This window comes from Phyllobates terribilis, unplaced genomic scaffold (assembly GCF_046119375.1).
Source record: "Phyllobates terribilis strain yellow unplaced genomic scaffold, ASM4611937v1 Scaffold_5__5_contigs__length_657084704, whole genome shotgun sequence".
NCBI lineage: Eukaryota > Metazoa > Chordata > Amphibia > Anura > Dendrobatidae > Phyllobates > Phyllobates terribilis.
The window spans coordinates 107082446-107107374 of NW_027362765.1; positions in this window are offsets into that span (position 1 = coordinate 107082446).

The following is a 24929-nucleotide window of genomic DNA, read 5'->3' on the forward strand; positions in this document are numbered from 1 at the left end:
AGGATTCAGAAATCTGCAGTCATACAGAGTCACTGCAGACTTTAACATTAAACCTGGACAACCCCTTTAATTAAAACCACTGCACTAGGACTGATATCACAACCATACAGTGACCATATAATGGTAATATCAGGTCTACACCAGTGCTCTACAAACCATATATGTGTGTACTGTGCAGATTCTCACCAGTGCTGTTTTCGCTTGTTGCTGTCATTCGTTTTCCCTCTTCTTTTTAATTCGGCCCTGACTGCCATGACCTCTTCTTCCTACCATAATTCGTCCTTGTAAAATATAACAGAGGCATCTTTACTTTACTGCTTTTCCAAGACCCTCCTCTCATTCTACCACCTCTACACAAACCACAACTTGTGCTGCCTTATAATAATTCCCCTGTAAACTTATAATAGTGACAATGCACCTAGTTATAATAATACAAACAGCCCCTGTGCTTTCTTATAATAATAATAATAATGCCTCCTTGCTTCCCCGTAATGACAACGACTCCCCATTGGACCTCCCAAGGGGAGTACATACTGTAGAAATAACAGGTCCCATAGAAAAAGTCCTATCACGTCAAAGAATGGCATATCTCCCAACTTTCTAAGAAACGTAGGATATGTATTGCAGCACTTACATTTATTTTCCCTCTACTAAAGCCCCTAAGTTGTCTCACCCACTATGATACCGCTTTCGTGACCCTCATAGAGTATTATGCCCCACATGGTATGATGACCCCACAAACCCTATACAAAGTATGATGCAGCACAGCACCCACATATTAAGATGGCCACCAAAGCCCCTCATATATTATGGTATCCAGCACAACCCCTAATATACAGTATGAGGTGCACAACAGACCCCTATATAAAGCATGATGCCCCTCATAACCACCCCATTAAATTTGATGTCCCCCTTAATCACCCCATACAGTATGAAGGTCACCACAGCCTACCCCATAGTATAATGTGCCCCATAGACCTCGACACAGTATAATATCGACCACAGCCCCCACACTAGATGAAGATCCCCCACAGACCCCTATATAGTTGCCTCAAACAGCCCCCCATATAGTATGATGGTCCCCCACAAACAGCACTCATATAGTATGATGGTCCCCCACAAACAGCCCCCATATAGTATGATGGCCCCCCACAAGCAGCCTCCATATAGTATGATGGTCCCCCACAAACAGCCTCCATATAGTATGATGGTTCGCCACAAACAGCCTCCATATAGTATGATGGTCCCCCACAAACAGTCCTCTATATAGAATGATGGTCCTCCACAAACAGACCCCATATAGCAGGATGGTCCCCCACAAACAACCCCCATGTAGTATGATGGTCCCCCACAAACAGCCTCCATATAGTATGATGGTCCCCCACAAACAGCCTCCATATAGTATGATGGTCCCCCACAAACAGTCCTCTATATAGAATGGTGGTCCTCCACAAACAGCTTCCATATAGTATAATGATCCCCCACAAACAATCTCCATATAGTATTATTGTTCCTCACAAACGGCCCCCATGTAGTATTATGGTCGCCCACAAACAGCCCCCATATAGCAGGATGATTCCCCACAAAGAGCCCCCATATAGCAGGATGATCCCCCACAAACAGCTCCCCATATAGCAGGATGATCCCCCACAAACAGCCCCCATAAAGCATGATGGTCCCCCATAAACAGCCCCCATATAGCAGGATGATCCCCCACAAACAGCCACAGATAGTATAATGGTCCCCCACAAACAGCCTCCATATAGCAGGATGATCCCCCACAATGAGCTCCCATATAGCAGGATAATCCCCTGCAAACAGCCTCAATATAGCAAGATGATCCCCCACACACAGCCCCCATATAGTATGATGGTTCTTCACAAACAGCCCCCATGTAGTATGATGGTCTCTCACAAACAGCCCCCATATAGCAGAATCATCCCCCACAAACAGCCCCTATATTGCAGAATCATCCCCCCACAAACAGCCCCTATATAGTATTATGGTTCCCCACAGCACCCAAAAATAAAAAACATCTTTATACTCACCTAATCCTGTCTCCTCATCCTCCTCAGCATCGATCACCTCTTTTGTCCCGTCTCTCAGTGGATGCTGGCGGTGTGATGCAGTGACGTCATCGACCGCCAACATCAACTGCATGCAACGGCCTCCAGCAAGCCCCCGACTGAAGGCATGCCCACGGCCCGCCTGCGCAAGTGACCTGCGCTGAGTGTGAAGGGATGCCCGTGGCCTGCCTGAGTAAGTGACGGAGCCTTGGGCTCTGTGCTTCATCACAATTGCTAATAGCAGGTAATGCGGCCCACGGCCGGACCAGCCCATCTGCCATTTGCCAGAACTGCCAGATGGCCAGTCCCACCCTGCTCACCTGATATTTTATTGCAGCTACAATGACAATTTTTAGGACATTTACTCTTCTTTCAAATACTTATGCACCTTGTTGTATTATAAATAGTAGAATACCACGGCATTTAAATTAGTTGACGTGAAGTTTATTCGAAAAAGGTGAAGCAAAAGTAATAATAAATTAAAAATCTATGAAAATGAACAAATGAAAGTCAGTCATTGCTTTTCAACCCTGCTTCCACAGAAATTTAAAAAAAATTAAACTCATGAAATAGGCCTGGACAGAAACGATGGTACTCTTAACTTAATATTTTGTTGAACAACCTTTTGAGGCAATCACTGCAATCAAATGATTCCTGTAACTGTCAATGAGACTTTTGTCAGATTCAAGTTATTTCTGTGACAATTGTGGGTTTTTCTTTCATTAAACGAAGGGTACCAACAATTTTGACCACGTGTGTAAGGCCTCATTCAGACATCTGAATTGAATGTCACTTGCGCGGGCGGCACTGGTCTCTGCTCGCTCATTCTCTTCTTACAATGTGCATTGACAGTGCACTCTCTTGCTTGTTCGTCACTTCTCATCAGAGCTGGAGAGAGCACTGTCATTGGGCACTGAGAAGAATATTGCACAGTGACAAGATCCTACTGAGCATCCATTCAAATTGACAACTTGCTTGCAAGGGGCATTGGAGTGCCTTCAATTTTTTGGCAGCCTTTGCATTCACTGCATAGGCAAACAGTATGGGAGACCCACTTCCTACTAATGGGAACATTTTTTCAGGAGGACCTCCTCTACGTCTCTTGCAAGGGGCATTGGAGTGCCTCCAAAGTTTTGGCAGCTGTTGCATTCACTGCATATGCAAGAACAGTATGGGAGACCCACTCCTTTCTAATGGGAACATATCGTTACTGTGGCCCAGCTCTATGTGTCTTTAAATTGTTATTGGGGTTTTTCCTAAATTTTGGCAGCCGTTGTACTCACTGCATACCCTATACCTGGATAGGAGACCCGCTCCTTTCTAATGGAAACATGTCGTTACTGAGGCACACCTCTATATATCTTTAAATTGTTATTGAGGTTGTTCCTAAATTTTGGCAGCCGTTGTACTCACTGCATACCCTATAACTGTATAGCAGACCCGCTCCTTTCTAATGGGAACATGTCGTACTCGTTACTGAGGCCCACCTCTATGTGTCTCTAAATTGTTATTGGGGTTTTCACAAATTTTGGCAGCCATTGTGCTCACTGCATACCTTATAACTGGATAGCAGAATTGCTCCTTTCTAGGAACATGTCATTACTGAGGCCCACCTCTATGTGTCTTTAAATTGTTATTGGGGTTTTTCCCAAATTTTGGCAGCCCTTGAAGTCACTGCATGGGCATTACTACTATAGGAGACCCACTCCTTTATAATGGGAACATTTTTTTCAGGAGACCCTCCTCTACGTCTCCTGCAAGGGTCATTGGAGTGCCTCCAATATTTTGGCAGCCGTTGCATTCACTGCATAGGCAAACAGTATGAGACACCCACTTCCTAATAATGGGAACATTTTGTTCAGGAGGACCTCCGACCTCTGCGTCTCTTGCAAGGGGCATTGGAGTGCCTCCAATTTTTTGGCAGCCGTTGCATTCACTGCATAGGTAAACAGTATGGGAGACCCATTTCCTAATAATGGGAACATTTTTTTCAGGAGGCCCTCCTCTACGTCTCTTGCAAGGGGCATTGGAGTGCCTCCAAATTTTTGGCAGCCATTGCTATCACTGCATACACAAGAATAGCATGGGAGACCAACTCCTTTCTAATGGAAACATGTCATTACTGTGGCCCAGGTCTACAGTGGTGGCCAAAAGTATTGGCACCCCTGCAATTCTGTCAGATAATACTCAGTTTCTTCCTGAAAATGATTGCAATCACAAATTCTTTGGTATTTTTATCTTCATTTAATTTGCTTGCAAGGAAAAAACACAAAAGAGAATGAAGCAAAAATGAAATCATTGATCATTTCACACAAAATTCCAAAAATGGGCCAGACAAAAGTATTGGCACCCTCAGCCTAATACTTGGTTGCACAACCTTTAGCCAAAATAACTGCGAACAACCGCTTCCGGTAACCATCAATGAGTTTCTTACAATGCTCTGCTGGAATTGTAGACCATTCTTCTTTGGCAAACTGCTCTAGGTCCCTGATATTTGAAGGGTGCCTTCTCCAAACTGCCATTTTGAGATCTCTCCACAGGTGTTCTATGGGATTCAGGTCCGGACACATTGTTACCCACCTTAGAAGTCTCCAGTGCTTTCTCTCAAACCATTTTATAGTGCTTTTGGAAGTGTGTTTTGGGTCATTGTCCTGCTGGAAGACCCATGACCTCTGAGGGAGACTGAGCTTTCTCACACTGGGCCCTACATTATGCTGCAAAATTTGTTGGTAGTCTTCAGACTTCATAATGCCATGCACACGGTCAAGCAATCAAGTGCCAGAGGCAGCAAAGCAACCCCAAAACATCAGGGAACCTCCGCCATGTTTGACTGTAGGGACCGTGTTCTTTTCTTTGAATGCCTCTTTTTTTTTCCTGTACACTCTATGTTGATGATTTTTGCCAAAAAGCTCAACTTTTGTCTCATCTGAACAGAAAACATTCTTCCAAAACGTTTTAGGCTTTCTCAGGTAAGTTTTGGTAAACTCCAGCCTGGCTTTTTATGTCTCGGGGTAAGAAGTGGGGTCTTCCTGGGTATCCTACCATACAGTCCCTTTTCATTCAGACGCCGACGGATAGTACAGGTTGACACTGTTGTACCCTCGGACTGCAGGGCAGCTTGAACTTGTTTGGATGTTAGTCGAGGTTCTTTATCCACCATTCGCACAATCTTGCGTTGAAATCTCTCGTCAATTTTTCTTTTCCGTCCACATCTAGGGAGGTTAGCCACAGTGCCATGGGCTTTAAACTTCTTGATGACACTGCGCACGGAAGACACAGGAACATTCAGGTCTTTGGAGATGGACTTGTAGCCTTGAGATTGCTCATGCTTCCTCACAATTTGGTTTCTCAAGTCCTCAGACAGTTCTTTGGTCTTCTTTCTTTTCTCCATGCTCAATGTGGTACACACAAGGACACAGGACAGAGGTTGAGTCAACTTTAATCCATGTTAACTGACTGCAAGTGTGATTTAGTTATTGCCAACACCTGTTAGGTGCCACAGGAAAGTTACAGGTGCTGTTAATTACACGAATTAGAGAAGCATCACATGATTTTTCAAACAGTGCCAATACTTTTGTCCACCCTCTTTTTTAGGTTTGGTGTGGAATTGTATCCAATTTGTCTTTAGGACTATTCTTTTTGTGTTTTTTCATTGAAGACAAATTAAATGAAGATAATAATACCAAAGAATTTATGATTGCAATCATTTTCAGGATGAAACTGAGTTTTATCTGACAGAATTGCAGGGGTGCCAATACTTTTGGCCACCACTGTATGTGTCTTTAAATCGTTATTGGGGTTTTTTACAAAATTTTGTCAGCCGTTATACTCACTGCATACCCTATACCTGGATAGCAGACCCGCTCCTTTCTAATGGGAACCTATTGTTACTGAGGCCCACCTCAATGTGTCTTTAAATTGTTATTGGGGTTTTTCCTAAATTTTGGCAGTCGTTGTACTCACTACATACTCTATAACTGGATAGCAGACCCACTCCTTTCTAATGGGAACATGTCGTACTCATTACTGAGGCCCACCTCTATGAGTCTTTAAATTGTTATTGGGGTTTTCACAAATTTTGGCAGCCATTATACTCACTGCATACCCTATAACTGGATAGCAGAACCGCTCCTTACTAGGAACATGTCATTACTGAAGTCCACCTCTATGTGTCTTTAAATTGTTATTGGAATTTTTCCCAAATTTTGTCAGCCATTGTACTCACTGCATACCCTTTAACTGGAGACCCGCTCCTTTCTAGGAACATTTCGTTACTTAGGCCCACCTCTGTGTGTCTTTAAATTGTTATTGGGGTTTTTCCCTTATTTGGCAGCCGTTGTACTCACTGAAAAATATTAATATCAGGGAAATGTCTTCCATATCAGCCTGACATAGATGTTCACCCCCCTCCCTTATTCCCCTTCTGCTCAGCACAAAAGCCCCAATTAGCACACGCCTGGGAAATAGCTTATACAAATGTATTTCCTCTTAACACAGACCTGAGATAGATTGACACCTTCTCCCAGGCCAGAGTTTGGAGGAAAGAGGAAATGGTTTGTTAAGTTCAAAGGCACTCACAAACAATTGCCGGCCACCAGCCATAGCCAGATCGACTCCGATATGAAATATGAAATCTTATGAGTTCCATACGTCCGACAGTAACGGGACCCATATGTGTAGTGACCAATCAGCCCAGGAATGTATAGGTAGTTTTCCAGGGCTGTAACCAAAATCAGGGAGCTGTAGCGCAAAAACGCCAGAATGGCGGACTGCAGCTATGTGATGTGTGATATCTAAATAAAGATAAAATCATAAGGGAAAAAATGGCATAGTTTGAACGCTTCTGCGATCAACGAGTGATGAGTTATTGCAGAAGTCAGCATTTTTAATAAAAATGTACAGGCTGGAGACCGGCCCACATGATGTCACCACAAGGGGCGTGTGACAAGATCTCCCCTTAGGTATAAGAGAATCCATGGAGAAGAAAGGAGCCAGGGGGGAATAAGAATTATAAGCAACGGGTCCTGTTCAATAACAGCATATTCCAACTGGAGAGCCCCTCCTCTAACTATATTGAATCGTCTCCGTGATCGTATAGTGTAAGTTTCTTCTTTTTACCCTGTTTATTTTATGTAACTGCGTATGTATTTTAATGTCTTCTTTGTAACATACTTGTATATATTTTTCCTAAACACTGCCTCCCTTTTGGATTAAAGATAAAATTTAATAGTTCTGTTTCTTTTGTTCTGTAATCGTTCCCTTCCCCGAAGCCATATACGCTACTTTTTACCCTGTTTATTTTATGTAACTGCGTATGTATTTTAATGTCTTCTTTGTAATACCCTACAACTGGATAGCAGACCCGCTCCTTTCTAATGGGAACATGTCGATACTGTGACCCACCTCTACGTGTCTTTAAATTGTTATTGGGGTTTGTCCCAAATTTTGGCAGACCTTGCAGTAACTGCATGGGCATTACCACTATAGGAGACCCAGTCCTTCATAATGGGAACATTTTTTTTTACTGAGGCCCTCCTCTATGTCTCTTCAAAGGGGTATTGGGGTGTGTCCAAATTTTTGGCAGCCCTTGCAGTCACTTCATACACAATAACAGTATAGGAGACCCACTTTTTAATAATGGGAACAGCAATGCATAGCCACCTGATGGCCCTCTAACAATAGTGAGGGCCGACTGCTGTCCCTTTAAGAATAGTAAGAGCCGCCTGATGGCCTTATAAAAATAGGCTTTGTGACTTTCAGAGTCCCTCCTTCATAGATGAAACAGGATGTGTCTGACCATGTCTCACACAAAACATGGGAAGATAAGATAGTAAAATGTTAAAATGACATTTACCAGTAAATGTATTGTTAACCATTGAAAGCAATGCAAAAGTGCAAAAATGCATCAAAAACGCTATGTGTGTGAACATAGCCCAAGGTAAGGAGGAGAAAATTTTTTTTTTTGGGGGGGTATTTATTTTTCCTCATATGCAAGTCATTAGCCTGGAAAGAATGTTCCTTAACGTTTTTCCCTGTAAAATCCATTTAGGTTTAGTTTTTGTATTTTTTATTGTGAGCCCGTAAAAGTGGCGTAATACTCTGACAACATTGTTGACAGCAGTGACCTGGGAGTCAGAGATGCTTCCAGGGGTCTTCCCCATGTTGTTCCCATGTCATTTGAGCACTGTTCCCATCAATTTGGGCAATTGTTAGGCCCTCTGCAAACCGCCAGGGGGAGAGGCTGCCGGAAAAATGCTCGAGTTTCCCATAGACTTACATTGGGCTCGTTGCTCGGATCGAGCACTCGAGCATTCCAATTTGCTCGACCCAAGCAACGAGTGCCCGAGCGTTTTAGTACTTGCTCATCACTCTATATAATATATGAGTTTCACTTTTTGTATTGAAGAAATAAATTCAATTTTGATGATATTGTAATTTTGTGAGAATCACCTGTACAAAGAAGGAGAAACACTATCCATGAGCCCCCATTCTTTACACTGCAGGCTGCATCCAGAGAACTGAAATATAGGGTAAAATAGAAATATGGTATGCATGAATTAAGTATTTTTTATATATACACAAGGTCATACCATCTACAGATTCAGGCCTACAACAATCACCAGAAGTGAATGACCTCACAGCAATCATTCACCATCCCCATGATATTGTCAGCTTCTTTGCTGTCTCAATTTCAACGATTTATTTTAATTATGATGCACATGGGAGATGGAAAAATCTCATTTGTACAGTGATGACTTTGATGGGCTCAGCATGTAAATGAGGTGATGGTTGGAGCTGGTCGATCTCAGGCTGCACTGACAGCTCCATCCGAGTCACAGCTGGAGAGATGCAGGCGAGTGTGCGTTGCGCTGCTGTTTTGGAGGCGAGGTTACTCGCTGTTTGAGAGCTCTGTGCAATCAAGTATTTTTAGTAAATGTCTTATGATTCCATTTTCATAATGGATCTGTTTATAGTCTTTACAAACTCCATAATGTTCTAACTTCATTTACGTTTTTAGCATCTCTTCATCTGCTTTATATGACACTTGGAGAAAATGAATCAGTCAGACCCATAAGGCAATGAGCCATGGCTAGCACCCACTAATGGATAGACGAGTATCAGATAGAGGCTGCCATGAATAGGCCAAAGCAGACTGCAGTTACATACATACTCTGCTCTAATATTCTGACAGATAGCACTTTGATTGCTAACATCTCGCCTCCTCCACCACATCCATCACACTGACTGTGTATACACTGGAAAACCCTAATTCTTTACTTGGAAGGGTCAATACATATGAACTATACAGTGACCCTACTATGTCGTCCACAAGCACCTTCTAGAGGCCTCATTCACACGTCAGAGTTTTTCGCGTATGAGAATTTCTGACAAATTATTCTGACCAGAGTTTGATTAGAGTGTGGTACGAGTGTCATCCGATTTTCTCGTAAGTAGAGAAATAAAAATAAAAAATTCTCCACCTTCTCCATTCTGACAGTCCTTGAAAATCAGACTGCACTCAGATATCCAAGGGCAGTTTGATTTTTTTTCACGGATCCATTAAATTGCATGGCCGATTTTGTGTCTCCGATATTTTCCACGGACGAATCGATTAGAGGAAAAAAAATCGGACATGTGAATGGCCCCATAGACTCCCAGACTCCAAAGACATACTGATAGGGAATGATCCAAGGAATCCTCCAGAAGTTTGTATCTACTGAATAGAAATATGAAACAGTATATACTGTATACTAGAATGAAAATGGCCAGGAGTCCAGAGCTTTAAGCACCACACCAGCATTTTTTTAATTTCACCATAAAGAGAAGTATTACTAATGTCTGTTCCCTGTCGGTAGTAAAATACCAGCCGCCGTCTTCAGCTGTTCTCACCCAGCTCAGATGGTATTCTGCTAGTTCTGACTAGCCGGATCACTTTATTTTTTGCTGAGCGGACTTTTAGTTACTTTTCAATGTGCATGAGAGCCAGAACAAAGGTAAGAGCTTGTGACCATTAGCTGTAACTTGCAGTTAGTAAAGAGCTGCGGTCATAAGTTGGTGGAACGGGATTGGAATGGTGCCGGGAAAAGCAGAAGACGGTGGCTGGTAAATATTTTACTACGGGCAGGGAACAGACATTCACCGTGCTGTTCTGTTCGTATTGGCTATACATTTGTACTGTTCGGGTCAATATGACCCGACCTATTAAAGTCTGTTAATTTTGACATTTCGCTACTCTAAGCGTATTATTTGAATGCCAGTTGCATTATTCAACTGTATGTGAACATGGTTGGTCAAAAACAAATGAAAAATGAAAATCAAAACTTCAGTTTGCTTTATTTTCTTTAGAAAAAGGTTGTACATGTTCACTTATATTCAGGTATTCTTACATTCTGCACAGAAATAACTCACATGTGCTTTACATAAATATTTACTACAACTAGAACATGTAATATTTGTTTTAGCACATGAAGATGGACAAATGCTGTATCTTATCCTTTTTAGGCTTTTTCCAGTGCTGGTGGAGGCCGTTGGTTCGCTTTGTTGAGCATGCTGCCAGATACAGTTTACTATGGCTGCTGCACCTTCACTTTGGGGTTTTACTTTTCTTCCTAAAATAGATGGCATAACAAGTGACTTTCCTAATTCTTCCAGAAAGAGTCTCTGTTTATGCAGTTTATTGGCGTTCTAATTGGGGTTTCTTGCATGCCAAAAAACAAATGCATTGTAGGTAGTGATGAGCGAGTACCGTAATGTTCGGAATTGCTATACTCGTAACAAGTACTTTGTAATAATCGCGTATTCGTTCCGAATAGCGAGTACAATTTAAGTCAATGGGAAATGCAAGTAATTTTCTGCTGGACCCTACAAAGAGGTCTGGGGGCCTGAGGAAAAGGCTGAAATGTTATTATGACGCGCCCCCTGGGCCGTGGGGTACTCGGTACCGGGCCGGTCGTTGCTGGGGGAGAAGTCACAGTGGGGGTGACCCGGTCCGTGACCCAGGGCGGTCAATCAAAAGGGGAATATTTACAGGGGATTTATAGTTCTTATATATAGTTCGTGATGCCACCTGTGGTATGCGGCTAAAGGGAGCCGCCGCTGCGGAGCAGGTCCTCTGGAGCTGTTGTTAATGCAGCAGAGTTGGTTCAGCTCTCCACAGGCAGAGCTTAGCTCCAGGGCAGTGTGGATCTTGTATTTATTGAGGTAGTGCTCGCGGTGCAGTGTAGTGCAGGGGGTGATTGCGCAGCAGTAATAATTGACAGAGACAGTGGGGTGCAGTCTTCCGGATTTACTCACAGTTCTCAATTTGCTCCTGGTTACAACTGCAGATCATAACTTCCCACGTCGTGCTGCGTTCACCGGGCAGGGGCTCAGCCAACCCTTGGGTACCTCCGGAGTACGTAATGGGACCCCCTTCTGTGTGTTCCTTCTGGCCGTCTCCCTGCACCTCACACCTAGTGTCCCAATCCAGTGACCGCGGACCTTGCCGGGCGATGTCTTCTCTGTCCCCTGGTTCCTCTATGGCCACCTTCTTGGTGAGACAGATGTGGCTTGTGGCTGCAGTACCTGAAATACTGCAGCCTCCGGTTTCCTAGTTGAGGCTTAAAGAACTCTGATAGTTTAGGGACCGGTCCCCTCTGTGCGACCTGACCCCTCCACCGCCAGGCAGATTCGGGCGTACAGGTGGCCTCCAGCATTACCCGTACCCCTGGGGTCCCTTCCACGTTCCTGGAACCTTTCTCCTGCTCCTCTCTCTCTCTCTCTTCAGTCTTGGGCCTCTCTGGCTAGGCCCTCCTCCTGAGCAGAACTCCTACAGAGCTCCTGCTCCTCTCACTGTCCTCCTCTGACTGAACTCCTCCCAAGATGGCTTCCCTCTTTATGCTATTCCTAACAAGTGCTCCCCTGATTTACTTCCTCCACCCACACCCACTACATGGTTCCCCCTCACTTTGGTTCCCCCCTCTCCAGCCAGGGACAGGGCTCACCAGGAAAGCGACACATCTTGCCCCTCCTGCTGGTCTGGAGTAGTGTAGTGTTGGATGCAAGTGTTAGGGTCCCAGGCAGTAATCCTTCCTTACCTGAGAGTGAGATACCACACCTCTGGGTGAGATGCAGTACCTCTGTGACGACTGAACCCTCAGGGGCGCCACAATTATGCCACTTTTACAGACACACAAGAACAACTACCAAACCTTACCTAAATTGCATTTAACAGGCCAAAAATGATAAGAAACTGTTTTTCCTGCATAATCACTTGTATATAAGGCTAAGTAAACCAGAGAAACCAAAAAAATATCCCTTTTAGTCTTTGTTCACACATACTGTTGTGGCTTTTTTACAATCGCCTTTTACAATTGGGAGGGCCCTGACTTATACATTTTGTAGATCCCTCTGTCATACATCATTTTTAGTTTGCTATTCTCCAGCACTTTACAAGCACAGCTAGAACGCACCAGTAGGTATGTTGATCTTTGACCTGAGAGGCCTCAGGTGGCTCTATAACATATGTTTTGGAGGGACAGCTGATACTTAGACATTTGAGCGGTCCCTCCACCATTGACACTCAGATAGTGGAATATATATTCCATAGCAGTTTCAAGTTTTCAGAGGGCCATGAGTCGGTCATCAAAGTCAGTGTAAATTTCTATTGAATATGCATCCCCTATCTCAGTCACAATGTGGCACAACATGTGACAAGGGCCTCCAATGACAAATATTAGTTTGCTAGGACTACTGTACATTCCAGATTTGTCCACTGCACAATGTGCATAGGGTTCGTGAAAATTAGCCCTATGGGTTGAGTCATGGTTGACGCAGGAAGTCACCATCCCAAGGGCCTCCAATCACAAATAGTAATTAGGCTAGAGTACGAATACTGTCCTGGTTTGTCCACTGCACAATGTGCATAGGATTTGTAAAAATTAGCCCTATGGACTGTGTCATGGTTGACTCACTATTTTGGCTGTGCCTGTGACAGCTAGCTTGGCTGTGCCATCAACATCTGAAAATCTGTCAACAAAACCCAAAATGACAAAAAACCTGTTGTTAAGGGATGTGGACATGGTGTTGTCAGTGGTGTGCAAGAAGGCACTCAGTCTGTGTCAGGTCAGAAGAAGCTTGATGCATCCACTATGTTCCTGGAAAAAGTTCCCGGTCTGGAACATAAACGTGTGTGAAAGCCAGAAGAGCGAGAGCAGATTCTGTCTTGGATAGCAGGCAAGGCCTCTACGCATTTGACAAGCAGCAACAGCATAAAATACATGAAATTACTGGTATTAAAAGGTAACTTCAAATCTCAAAGAGAAAGAAGAATCTCAGAATATAAACTGATGGTGACCTTTAACACTTTCAGAGCAGGAATGAATGTGTCGCATGGATTTATGTCATTCTACATCAACTAAGGAATGTTCTCCTCAGACTTGTGAGGCCATCACAACACTCGACCTAGTCACAGGACAATAAAACCTTCACACTCTTTATCTATTAACTGCTAAAATATTTATAGCCAGAACTGTTTATCTCTTCCATAATAGCTCTGCTTTTCATCACCTGTCTTACCTATTGCATTTTTTGTGTGTCTTATTGTGTATAAGTATGTGACTCTTCAGATTTTGTGGTATACTAGCCTGATGAAGAGACCTGCGTAGTCTCGAAAGCTTGCAACTTGTTACCATCTTTTCAGTTAGCCATTAAAAGGTATCAACCACTGAGGACTCTCAAATCTAAATATTTGACAAGCAGCAACAAATCTTCCACGACCACACAGTCTACTGTGGATAGACAAAAGGCTGGCCCTTCCAATCCTGAAGCTGGTTCTCCTTCCTCCCGCCATTATCAGTCACAGGAGACAAATGACCCCAAGCTTGGCCACTCCGAGGATCTGTTTGGTACGTATTCTTTGGTTGGTTCTGGCCTATCACCATGCAGCATTGAAGAGGGACAAGAGGAGGTGGCGTGCATTGATGCTCAAGTATTTGAGGATCTACGACCATTTACTGTCTCCAGAGGTGGAGGCTGATGATGATGAGACACAGTTGCCATCAGGTCAGCCGGCAATGTCAACTGGGAAGGAGGATGAGATAGACGACGAGGTGGTCGATGATGAGTCCACTCATCCGACCTGGACTGTTGGCACGCATAGCCATGACAGCAACACAGAGGAAGATGGATATGTAGCACCAACACAGGCACCAAGGGGTCGTGGTTTGCCCATAGTGAGAACTGGGGCAACTGTTCCCAAGAGCACCCCCGCTATGCGCCAAGTCAGGGCTAGGGGGCGTTCAGCTGCTGTGTGGAATTTTTTTTTCTGAAAGTCCTTCAGAGAAAAGCATTCTTGTCTGTAGCATCCGCCATACCAAGATGAGCTAAGGCCAGGGCAAAGGCAATCTGAGCACCACCAGTATGAGAAACCACATGGCAGCCAAGCACCCCAGTAGGTGGGCGGAACACCAGGGTACCAAATCTGAGTCTGCGGGTCAAACCAATAATAATAATAATAATACTCTTTATTTATATAGCGCCAACCTATTCCACAGCGCTTTACAATTCAGAGGTTCATATTCAACAGTCATAAGTAACGTAGCTAAAGATAATATAATAATTAAAGCAAAAATAATGACGACCCTGTTCGTAAGAGCTTACGATCTACAATGAGGTGGGTGTGATACAAAGGACAGGGGCTTATTTACAATGATGGGCCAGCCATCTTGAGGGGATGAGGGATAGATAAAGGCTGCATGAGCTCATCACCAGCCAGTATCTGTAGTGCTTTTGGGTTCGGTGGAGACTTATGCCATGTCGCCTGGGCTATGTCCTTCAGAATTTGGGCGCTCATACCTCCTGCCCACAAGCTTCGGTTGCTCACACACAACAAACATCAACCACATCCACCTCCTTGTGCCAGCAAAGCATCCAATTGTCCATCCCTGAGAGCTTGGAAAGAAAGCGTAAATACCCAGCCACGCATCCACAGGCACAAATACTAAACTCCCACATTGCCAAATTTTTAGCTGTGGAGATGTTACTGTTTAGGCTTGTGGGAGCACAGTCTTCCGTGATCTCTTGGCTGTGGCTGCCCCACGATACAGTCTTCCCAGCCGCCACTATTTTGCCCGGTGTGCTGTCCAGGCGTTACACAAGCAAGTGTTAAACAATCTGAACCGTGCTCTCACCAATGCTGTAACCCGGAAGGTCCACCTAACAATAGACACCTGGACAAATTGTTGTGTACAGGGACGATACATTTCTGTCATGGCACACAGGGGGAACCTGGTGGAGGGTGGGACAAAGGCGCAAAATGGAACATCATACATCCCACCCACGCTAAGAATAGCGGGCCCAACTTCTGTCAGGGTTTCCACCTCTTCATATTCCACTTCCTCTCTCCCCTTCTCCTGCTCCTCATCCTCTGCTGAATTACCCTCCCCATCACTGCCAAGCTGGGACCTGTGCAGCAGCTCATCGGCAAAGTGGCAAGACGCTCTGCTGAAGCTGATCTGTTTAGGTCAGAAAGCACACACTGCAACAGAGCTGTGGCAAGCTTTAAAACAACAGACCAATCAGTGGCTCTCCCCGCTGCACCTCCAACCTGGTCTGGTCGTTTGTGATAATGGGCGTAACCTGGTGGCGGCTTTAAAGTTCGGCAAGCTGGTACACGTGCCATGCATGGCTCACGTGCTGAACCTAGTTGTTTAGAAATTTCTGAAAACTTTCCGTGACTTGTCTTACCTACTTGAGAAGGTGCGCCATATTAGCGCCTATTTCCACCATTCCTCTACTGCTTTTGCTGCTTTTACAGCGCTGCAAAAGCACTTGAATTTGCCAAGTCCCCGACTCATTTGCGACCTGCCCACGCGGTGGAACTCCACCTATTATATGTTGGCGAGGATTAGTGAACAGCAGAGGGCAGTAGCTGAATACCAGCTTCAGCATGCCGGTCAGACTGAGAGTCAGCCACCACACATAACAACTGTCGAGTGGGTGTGGATCGCTGACATTTGTGAGGTGCTTGAGATCTTTGAGTACTGCACCAACCTTGTGAGCTGTGATCATGCTATTATCAGCGTAACCATCCCGCTGCTGTGACTCTTGAAACAAAGACTGCATAATCTCAAAGAGGAATCTTTAAGTGCACAGCATGTTGGTATAGAGCCAGATTTCCCAATGGGTGATACTACCCAGCCTAGCCAATATTCTGAGGCAACATTGGGTGATGAGGAGGAAGATGAGGACCGTGCTACCGAGTGGACTCGTAATGCTACAGAGGGGACACCCAACCCAAGCTTCATGTCTGTCCAGCCTGGATGGGCTGGAGAGGAGGAGGTGGAGGAGGAGGCGAGTCAGCGTGAGGAGAGGATGGTTACTGTTTCTACTGTTGGGGACACAGAACATTTGCCTTTTTGCAGGTTGGCCTACATGGCACCATTCATGTGTAAGTGTCTGTGGCAAGACCCTCGCGTGATACACATTTTATCCAACAGTAATAATAATAATTATTTTTATTTATATAGTGCCAACATATTCCGCAGCACTTTACAATTAAGCAGAGACATGTACATACAATAAATTCAGTTTAAACAGTTGCATTAGGAGTGAGGTCCCTGCTCGCAAGCTTACATTCAACAAGGCAATGGGTGAACACAATAGGTGAAAAGTGCTTGTTATTTCAGGTCAGGCAATTATAATAAGTAGGGATTTTCATATAAGACGGCATGATCCGGTCATCAGCCAATAATCAAGTATCTAGTGTAGTTATCGTCTGCATGGAGGGTGTGGAGACAGATGAATAGTAGGGTGCAGATTCAGAATAATATTTAGAAGGAGGGAATAGTGGAAAGTTAGTTTATTGAGTAGTTGAGGTGGTAGGCTTGTCTAAAGAGATAGGTTTTTAAAGTGCGCTTGAAGACGTGGTGGCTAGGCATCAGTCGGATCGTCTGGGGTAGCGCATTCCAGAGAACTGGTGCAGCATGAGAGAAGTCTTGGAGACGGAGGTGCGAGGTTCGGATTATGGGGGATGTTAGTCTTAGGTCATTTGTAGAAAGGAGGGCATGTGTAGGGCGATAGACAGAGATGAGAGAGGAGATATAAGGTGGTGCAGAACTGTGGAGAGCTTTGTGGGTGAGAGTGATGAGTTTATATTGGACCTTGTAGCAAATGGGCAACCAGTGTAATGACTCGCACAAGATGGAGGCATCGGTGAAGCGGCTGGACAGAAATAAGACCCTGGCTGCCGCATTCAGGATGGATTGAAGTGAAGAAAGTTTGGTAAGATGGAGACCGATCAGAAGAGAGTTGCAGTAGTCCAGATGAGAGTGAATAAGACCGACAGTAAGAGTTTTAGCAGTTTCAAAGGTGAGAAAAGGTCGGATTCTGGATATGTTTTTAAGGTGCAGATGACAAGAGCAACCTATGCTGGTTGGCCACCTTTTTCGATCCACGGTACAAGGAGAAATTTCCTTCTCTTCTTTTGGAGTCAACAAAGAGTTTAACAATTGAATTGTTCAAGAGGGCCATTGTAGATCAGTTGCTGAAAACATCACCCTCAGACAATGCTGGTGGCAGAGGTACCGGCTCTTTTCAACACCAAGAGATAATGGGGAGAGACAAGAAAACCAGTTTCAACAGAGGTGGGGCGAAAATGTGCACAAATTGGGCAATTTTCAATAGACCAACACAACAGTAAAGGCTATCTGTGCCTGTAACAATGCCAAGGAGGAATAAGTTGCAAAACATGGTCAAGGGGTACTTAAGTGACCATACGTGCATCCTTTCTGACGCTTCAGTTCCCTATAATTATTGGGTGTCTAAGCTGAACACTCGGCCTGACCTCTCCTTATATGCCTGGTAGGTGCTGGCCTGCCCGGCTGCTAATGTGGTGTCTGAGCATGATTTCAGTTCCGCTGGGGCAACCATCACTGATCGGCGCACACGCCTCTCCACGGAAAATGCAGACATACTTACTCTGATTAAATTCAACAAGAAGTGGATATCTCCACAGTTTGTAATCCCTCCAGATGAGAGCAAGCCAACCTAAATTCACCAAAAATGTAGATTCATGCTACTGCTGTTAACGTCACCCCCTTCCCATAAGATCCCGTTTCCTTCCTGCGTCAACCATGATTCAGCCCATAGGGCTAATTTTTAGAAACCCTATGCACATTGTGCAGTGGACAAACCAGGACAGTATTCCTACTCCAGCCTAACTACTATTTGTGATTGGAGGCCCTTGGGATGGTGGCTTCCTGCGTCAACCATGACTCAGCCCATAGGGCTAATTTTTACAAACCCTACGCAGATTGTGCAGTGGACAAACCAGGACAGTATTCCTACTCCAGCCTAACTACTATTTGCGATTGGTTGCCCTTGGGATGGTGGCTTCCAAAATAGTGGTTAAAATGGCCTGGTGCTTGTTTGTAGCAAGCAGTAGGAAATGTTTGGACTACTGCTTTGTGCAGGGCAATCAAAGATTTTTTACGTAGACTAATACGGACAGAAGACAGGCTGACACCCCAAGACAGTGGTTAAAATGGCCTGGTGCTTGTTTGTAGCAGGCAGTAGGAAATGTTTGGACTGCTACCTTGTGCACGGCAATCAAAGATTTTTTACAATCAAAGATTTTTTACGTAGTCTAATACGGACAGAAGGCAGGCTGACACCCCAAAATAGTGGTTAAAATGGCCTGGTTGTTTGTAGCAGGCAGTAGGAAATGTTTGGACTACTGCTTTGTGCAGGGCAATCAAAGATTTTTTACGTACACTAATATGGACAGAAGGCTCCTTTAAACACAGAACTATTACACACTGCAGGTAGCCCTTACAAGGGCTTTGTTTGATCAAGGGGCCTAAACACTCTCCCTATCAGCTCAGCGATCTCTCCCTATGCACAAAAAATGGTGGCGGCAGGGCTTACATAGACCCTATGACGCTGGGCGGCCAGCCAATCACATTAATGCCACAATCAAGATGTCTGCGGCATTACTGTGATCGGTTAAGAAGCCCAGCATGTTTAGTGGCTGCAAAGGAGGTGCCTAAACTGCAGGGTGGGACATCCGAATATAGCGAGACGAGTACACAAATACTCGCCGAATAACGATTAACCTGAATACCGTACTATTCGTGCTAATAGCGAATAGCAACGAATACATTCGCTCATCACTAATTGTAGGCAGATACATCAACAATATTATAAAATAAAACCATTGGCCACTGATTGGTTTTGCATCAGCTTGTGTACATAGCTACTAGCTGATCCAGTATCAACTGCCCCTTTGGTGGAATTATAATCTAATATCATCTGTGGCTTTTTGCCATCTCGACTACTTACTGCTACTGCAATGTCATTGTGCATTGGAATTACCCGTTTGTTTTTTTTGGGAATGTAACAAACTGTGAAGGTTTCACCAATTTAAGATACACTAGGTAACTGCTCTCCTCCAAATTAAAGATGTCCGAGTGCATGCAGAGAAGCTTAATTAACCAAATCTGCTAATCTGGTTGAAAAACTTCACTCAGACACTGAACCACGCAAATGGCATACTTTATTACGTAGACATGGGGTTAAATAGTATTCTCTTTCTAGGTGGGATTAGTAAAATTTATTGCTCTTTTCTGATAACTCGGCACACTGTAATTTGTTCATCTATATATCTCTTGTTCTGAGTAAAGCTTTAGGAATTCCGATGGAAGGGGGTGACTTCGTCTCTCAGCGCCATCTTTGCCAACTCGACATGAATCTCTCTGTTATCAGCCATGCACATGCATACGTCATTCCCAGGAAATCATTTAGTTGTTCGTATCTACAATAAGAATAGAAGCTATTAGTTATATATTCATTAACTATTAACATAATCCATGTGCATATACACATTTGCATACATACATACACATAGATTATTCCATCATCTCTATATTGATTCACACTGATTAGGTAATCTATTAAAAGAAACTAATTGATTTTCTATAATATATACAGTACAGACCAAAAGTTTGGACACACCTTTTCATTTAAAGATTTTTCTGTATTTTCATGACTATGAAAATTGTACATTCACACTGAAGGCATCAAAACTATGAATTAACACATGTGGAATTATATACTTAACAAAAAAGCGTGAAACAAATGAAAATATGTCTTATATTCTAGGTTCTTCAAAGTAGCCACCTTTTGCTTTGATGACTGCTTTGCACACTCTTGGCATTCTCTTGATGAGTTTCAAGAGGTAGTCACCAGAAATGGTCTTCCAACAATCTTGAAGGAGTTCCCAGAGATGCTTAGCACTTGTTGGCCCTTTTGCCTTCACTCTGCGGTCCAGCTCTCAATTGGGTTCAGGTCTGGTGACTGTGGAGGACAGGTCATCTGGCGTAGCACCCCATCACTCTCCTTCCTTGGTCAAATAGCCCTTACACAGCCTGGAGGTGTGTTTAGGGTCATTGTCCTGTTGAAAAATAAATGATGGTCCAACTAAACGCAAACCGGATGGAATAGCATGCCGCAACAAGATGCTGTGGTAGCCATGCTGGGTCAGTATGCCTTCAATTTTGAATAAATCCCCAACAGGGTCACCAGCAAAGCACCCCCACACCATCACACCTGCTACTCCATGCTTCACGGTGGGAACCAGGCATGTAGAGTCCATCCGTTCACCTTTTCTGCATCGCACAAAGACACAGTGGTTGGAACCAAAGATTTCAAATTTGGACTCATCAGACCAAAGCACAGATTTCCACTGGTCTAATGTCCATTCCTTGTGTTCTTTAGCCCAAACAAGTCTCTTCTGCTTGTTGCCTGTCCTTAGCAGTGGTTTCCTAGCAGCTATTTTACCATGCTGCACAAAGTCTCCTCTTAACAGTTGTTGTAGAGATGTGTCTGCTGCTAGAACTCTGTGTGGCATTGACCTGGTCTCTAATCTGAGCTGCTGTTAACCTGCGATTTCTGAGGCTGGTGACTCAGATAAACTTATCCTCAGAAGCAGAGGTGACTCTAGGTCTTCCTTTCCTGGGGCGGTCCTCATGTGAGCCAGTTTCTTTGTAGCGCTTGATGGTTTTTGCAACTGCACTTGGGGACACTTTCAAAGTTTGCCCAATTTTTCGGACTGACTGACCTTCATTTCTTAAAGTAATGATGGCCACTCGTTTTTCTTTACTTAGCTGCTTTTTTCTTGCCATAATACAAATTCTAACAGTCTATTCAGTAGGACTATTAGCTGTATATCCACCTGACTTCTGCACAACACAACTGATGGTCCCAACCTCATTTATAAGGCAAGAAATCCCACTTATTAAACCTGACAGGGCCTACCTGTGAAGTGAAAACCATTTTCGGTGACTACCTCTTGAAGCTCAACAAGAGAATGCCAAGAATGTGCAAAGCAGTCATCAAAGCAAAAGGTGGCTACTTTGAAGAACCTAGAATATAAGACATATTTTCAGTTGTTTCACACTTTTTTGTTAAGTATATAATTCCACATGTGTTAATTCATAGTTTTGATGCCTTCAGTGTGAATGTACAATTTTCAAATCATGAAAATACAGAAAAATCTTAAAATGAGAAGGTGTGTCCAAACTTTTGGTCTGTACTTTATATTTTACCTTGACAGACCCCCCTAAAATCAATTATTTGCTTTTAATATCCATGTTAAAAAACAGAGGGGGAGAAGAATTGACCCTATGTTAAGGCTATTCTGGAACCCTTCGATGTGACCGGCGCCTCGTCCCTTTTAGACGGACCCACCGACGTTCCTAAATCTAACTCATACGAAGACCTACAGGAAAGGGATGGAGACCCTAAAAGATCTAGTGACTGGGTAATCGAGGGCCACCCCTAATACAGAAATATGGATATTAACTTTACAAACTCATTTACTTCTGGTAATCTCTCTGGTACAACACTTTTGTTCTAAGGAGAACTGTTTGTTCATAGATTTTGAGAGCCTTAGTAACTTTCCCTGTGGGGCCGGTATTTTCTGGGATATACGTACAACAATGCTCACCTATCATTTTGCATACCTCTCCTACTCTGCAAGTAACATATCCAGAGCTATTCTGTTTTGGAAAGCCATGGTAGATGTGGGTGCTAGTTGGTCAGCTATCCCTTGTAAGGCATCTTTGGTGTAATTGATAAATCTTTGTTGGTTATAATTAGTGTTGAGCGAGTATGTTCTGTTAACCCTTTCGCCGAGTATGCTCGGGCCGAGCTCCGAGTATTTACAGCTGCTCGGTGATATGTGTGAATCGCTCCCGTGTGCATGATTTGCGACTGTTTGACAGTTTTAAAACATGTGAGGAATGTCTATTTCTTACACATTCCTCATATGTAATAAAGCTGTCAAACAGTTGCAAATCATGCACACGGGAGTGATTCAAACATATCACCGAGCAGCTGTAAATACTCGGAGCTCGGCCCGAGCATACTCGGAACAGAACATACTCGCTCAACACTAGTTATAATATATGTAATTTATCCAATCTACGTTCTTGTTAACGGTTATTATGGGTATTATCGGCTCAAATCCCGCCTTCACTTGATCTCAGGCCTTGAATTCGTCTGGCAATCATTCTTTCTGTCCATGGTTTCCACACCTGTGGGTGTTCTTCATCTGAAAGGGTAGCACAGGAATCCTCCTGATCCGGAGGGAATTCTGATACTGGTGTACAAAATGTCACACAAGCCGGTTTACCTTCTGGATCGCTTATTGGTGTGGACACTGATGGTGGTGGTGGTGCTGCCTCCTCTTCATCCCACGACTCCTCCGATTCAATAGTATTTCTCCTTTGGTTTAAGAGCCTGCCGGAACTCCGGATTATTAAATAGAGTTTCGCTGGGCAAATGAGGATAGAGAGGGACATAGTCTTTTGGGACATAGTACGCACCATCCGGAGTGACAACCGGACACACTGATATAGGAGTAAATGTTGCTGTTGATGTTCCGGGTGTAGTGTGTATTGTGGTCTGTATTCCGGGTGCGCCAAGACGGCCGACACCGGAAGGAAGCACACTACAGGAAGGGTGCGCCAAGATGGCCACCACCGAAAGGGACTTCTGGTCAGAGGCCGGAGGTGATGCAATGGGTGTAGCAAAATGGCCACTGCAGGAAGGGTTGAAACTTTGGGAGAACATAGATATAACAGATGAGGATGGGGCACTTGGAGTGCCTTGGGTAGTAGCAAGGGGTGGGCCTCCTGGACAGGGCGCGTGACATGCAACACAATAATCTGCTGACAATGGATTCTGCTGGCCACAATTAGAACACCCCAAACAATTCATTGCGCCACCATTATAGGGCGGTGGCGGAGGCATGGTGGGGAGGGGAGGAATAGTGTGAGGTCTGGGACGTCGTGCCCCGCATGCAAGATAAGTATCTCTATTATCAGGATTCTGCTGACTGAAATTTGTAGAGGTCCATCCCCCCCATCCGCCATTATCGGGCGGTGGCTGAAAAGCAGTATCTTTGTAATACACATAACATGGCGTCTTTCCCTTATTGTCTGTATTTTCTTCCTCCACCCACCCTTCTTTTTGCAAATTCTCTGCTGTTCTATACCAAGCCAAGGCTGTTTGTAACAATCCTTTATCTTCTAGCTTGCCCTTTTTCATAATTTCTTGCCATTCTAGTAGCTGTAACCGGCCCTTATCTGGTAGCTCGCATATTTTAGTTAACTGTTTAAGTTTCTGCACATACTTTTTCCCTTCTTTCGATAAACTCAGCGCAGCCTTTTTCCACATGTATGCACTTTGCAGCGACCAATTATCTTCCAGTTTTTTCCTGTTTTCACAAATTGCTGCATTCAACATCTCGTACTGTAATCTACCCCCCGGGTACAACCCACACAATGACATTACTTTTTCAGCTTTCTCTACATATTTCCTTCTTTCTCTTCTAGCAACTATATCTTTGGGGTCCTGTCGTTCCTGATCGAGCAATCCCTGCGACACAAACAATGTCTTTAGTTTTTTCATGATTTTGGCTACAGGTGTCCCATCCCCTTTGACTTATGATCAGACCAGGTAGCTGATATACAAGTAGAATTGTAACAAGTCCCTACACTCCCTAACAAGCACTGAATTGATTATTTTACGACTTAATGAAGCACTGAACACCCCGCGCACCCCCGTCCTAGTGACGTCTTAATATACGACTTAATGAAGCAATGGGCTCCCCGCGTATTCCACGTCTTAATAGAGGATTGGTTAACCCCGCGTGCCTGCGTCCTAATGATGTCTTAATACTCAACTTATCAGTAACTTCACTCCCCGCGTGTCCCACGACTTAATACACAACTTAATAGAGGATTGGTCTGCCCCGCGTGCCCACGTCCTAATGACGACTTAATACACGACTTATCAGCAACAATGTCACTCCCCGCGTGCCCGCGTTATAAACAAAGAAATTTTCCTAAATTCTCAAGTGTATACGTGTACACCCCTGCGTACAAAGATCGTTCTAATGGGACGGGACCCCTGATATACCACAGAGCAGCAGTTATCCAGGAGCGACTACACACTAGAGTTCTTGGAATCACACAGCGGGGACCCGCCCAGTCGCACGGGCTGTCCCTAAGGGCCAATCTAGACACCACAAACTCACCAGAGACCGCTCAAAATACGAGTAAGCACTACGGATTCATTAAATCTGCAGACTTACCATATTCAGTGATGAGAGTTGATCAGGCATTCGCTTTGAGCAGTCCTGGCTCATTCGTAGGTGGTCCGGTGATGGGCACCCCGAGACCTAGAGTTCCCCTCGAGTGTGATCCGAGTCATGGCACCATTTGTGAAGATTTCACCAATTTAAGATACACTAGGTAACTGCTCTCCTCCAAATTAAAGATGTCCGAGTGCATGCAGAGAAGCTTAATTAACCAAATCTGC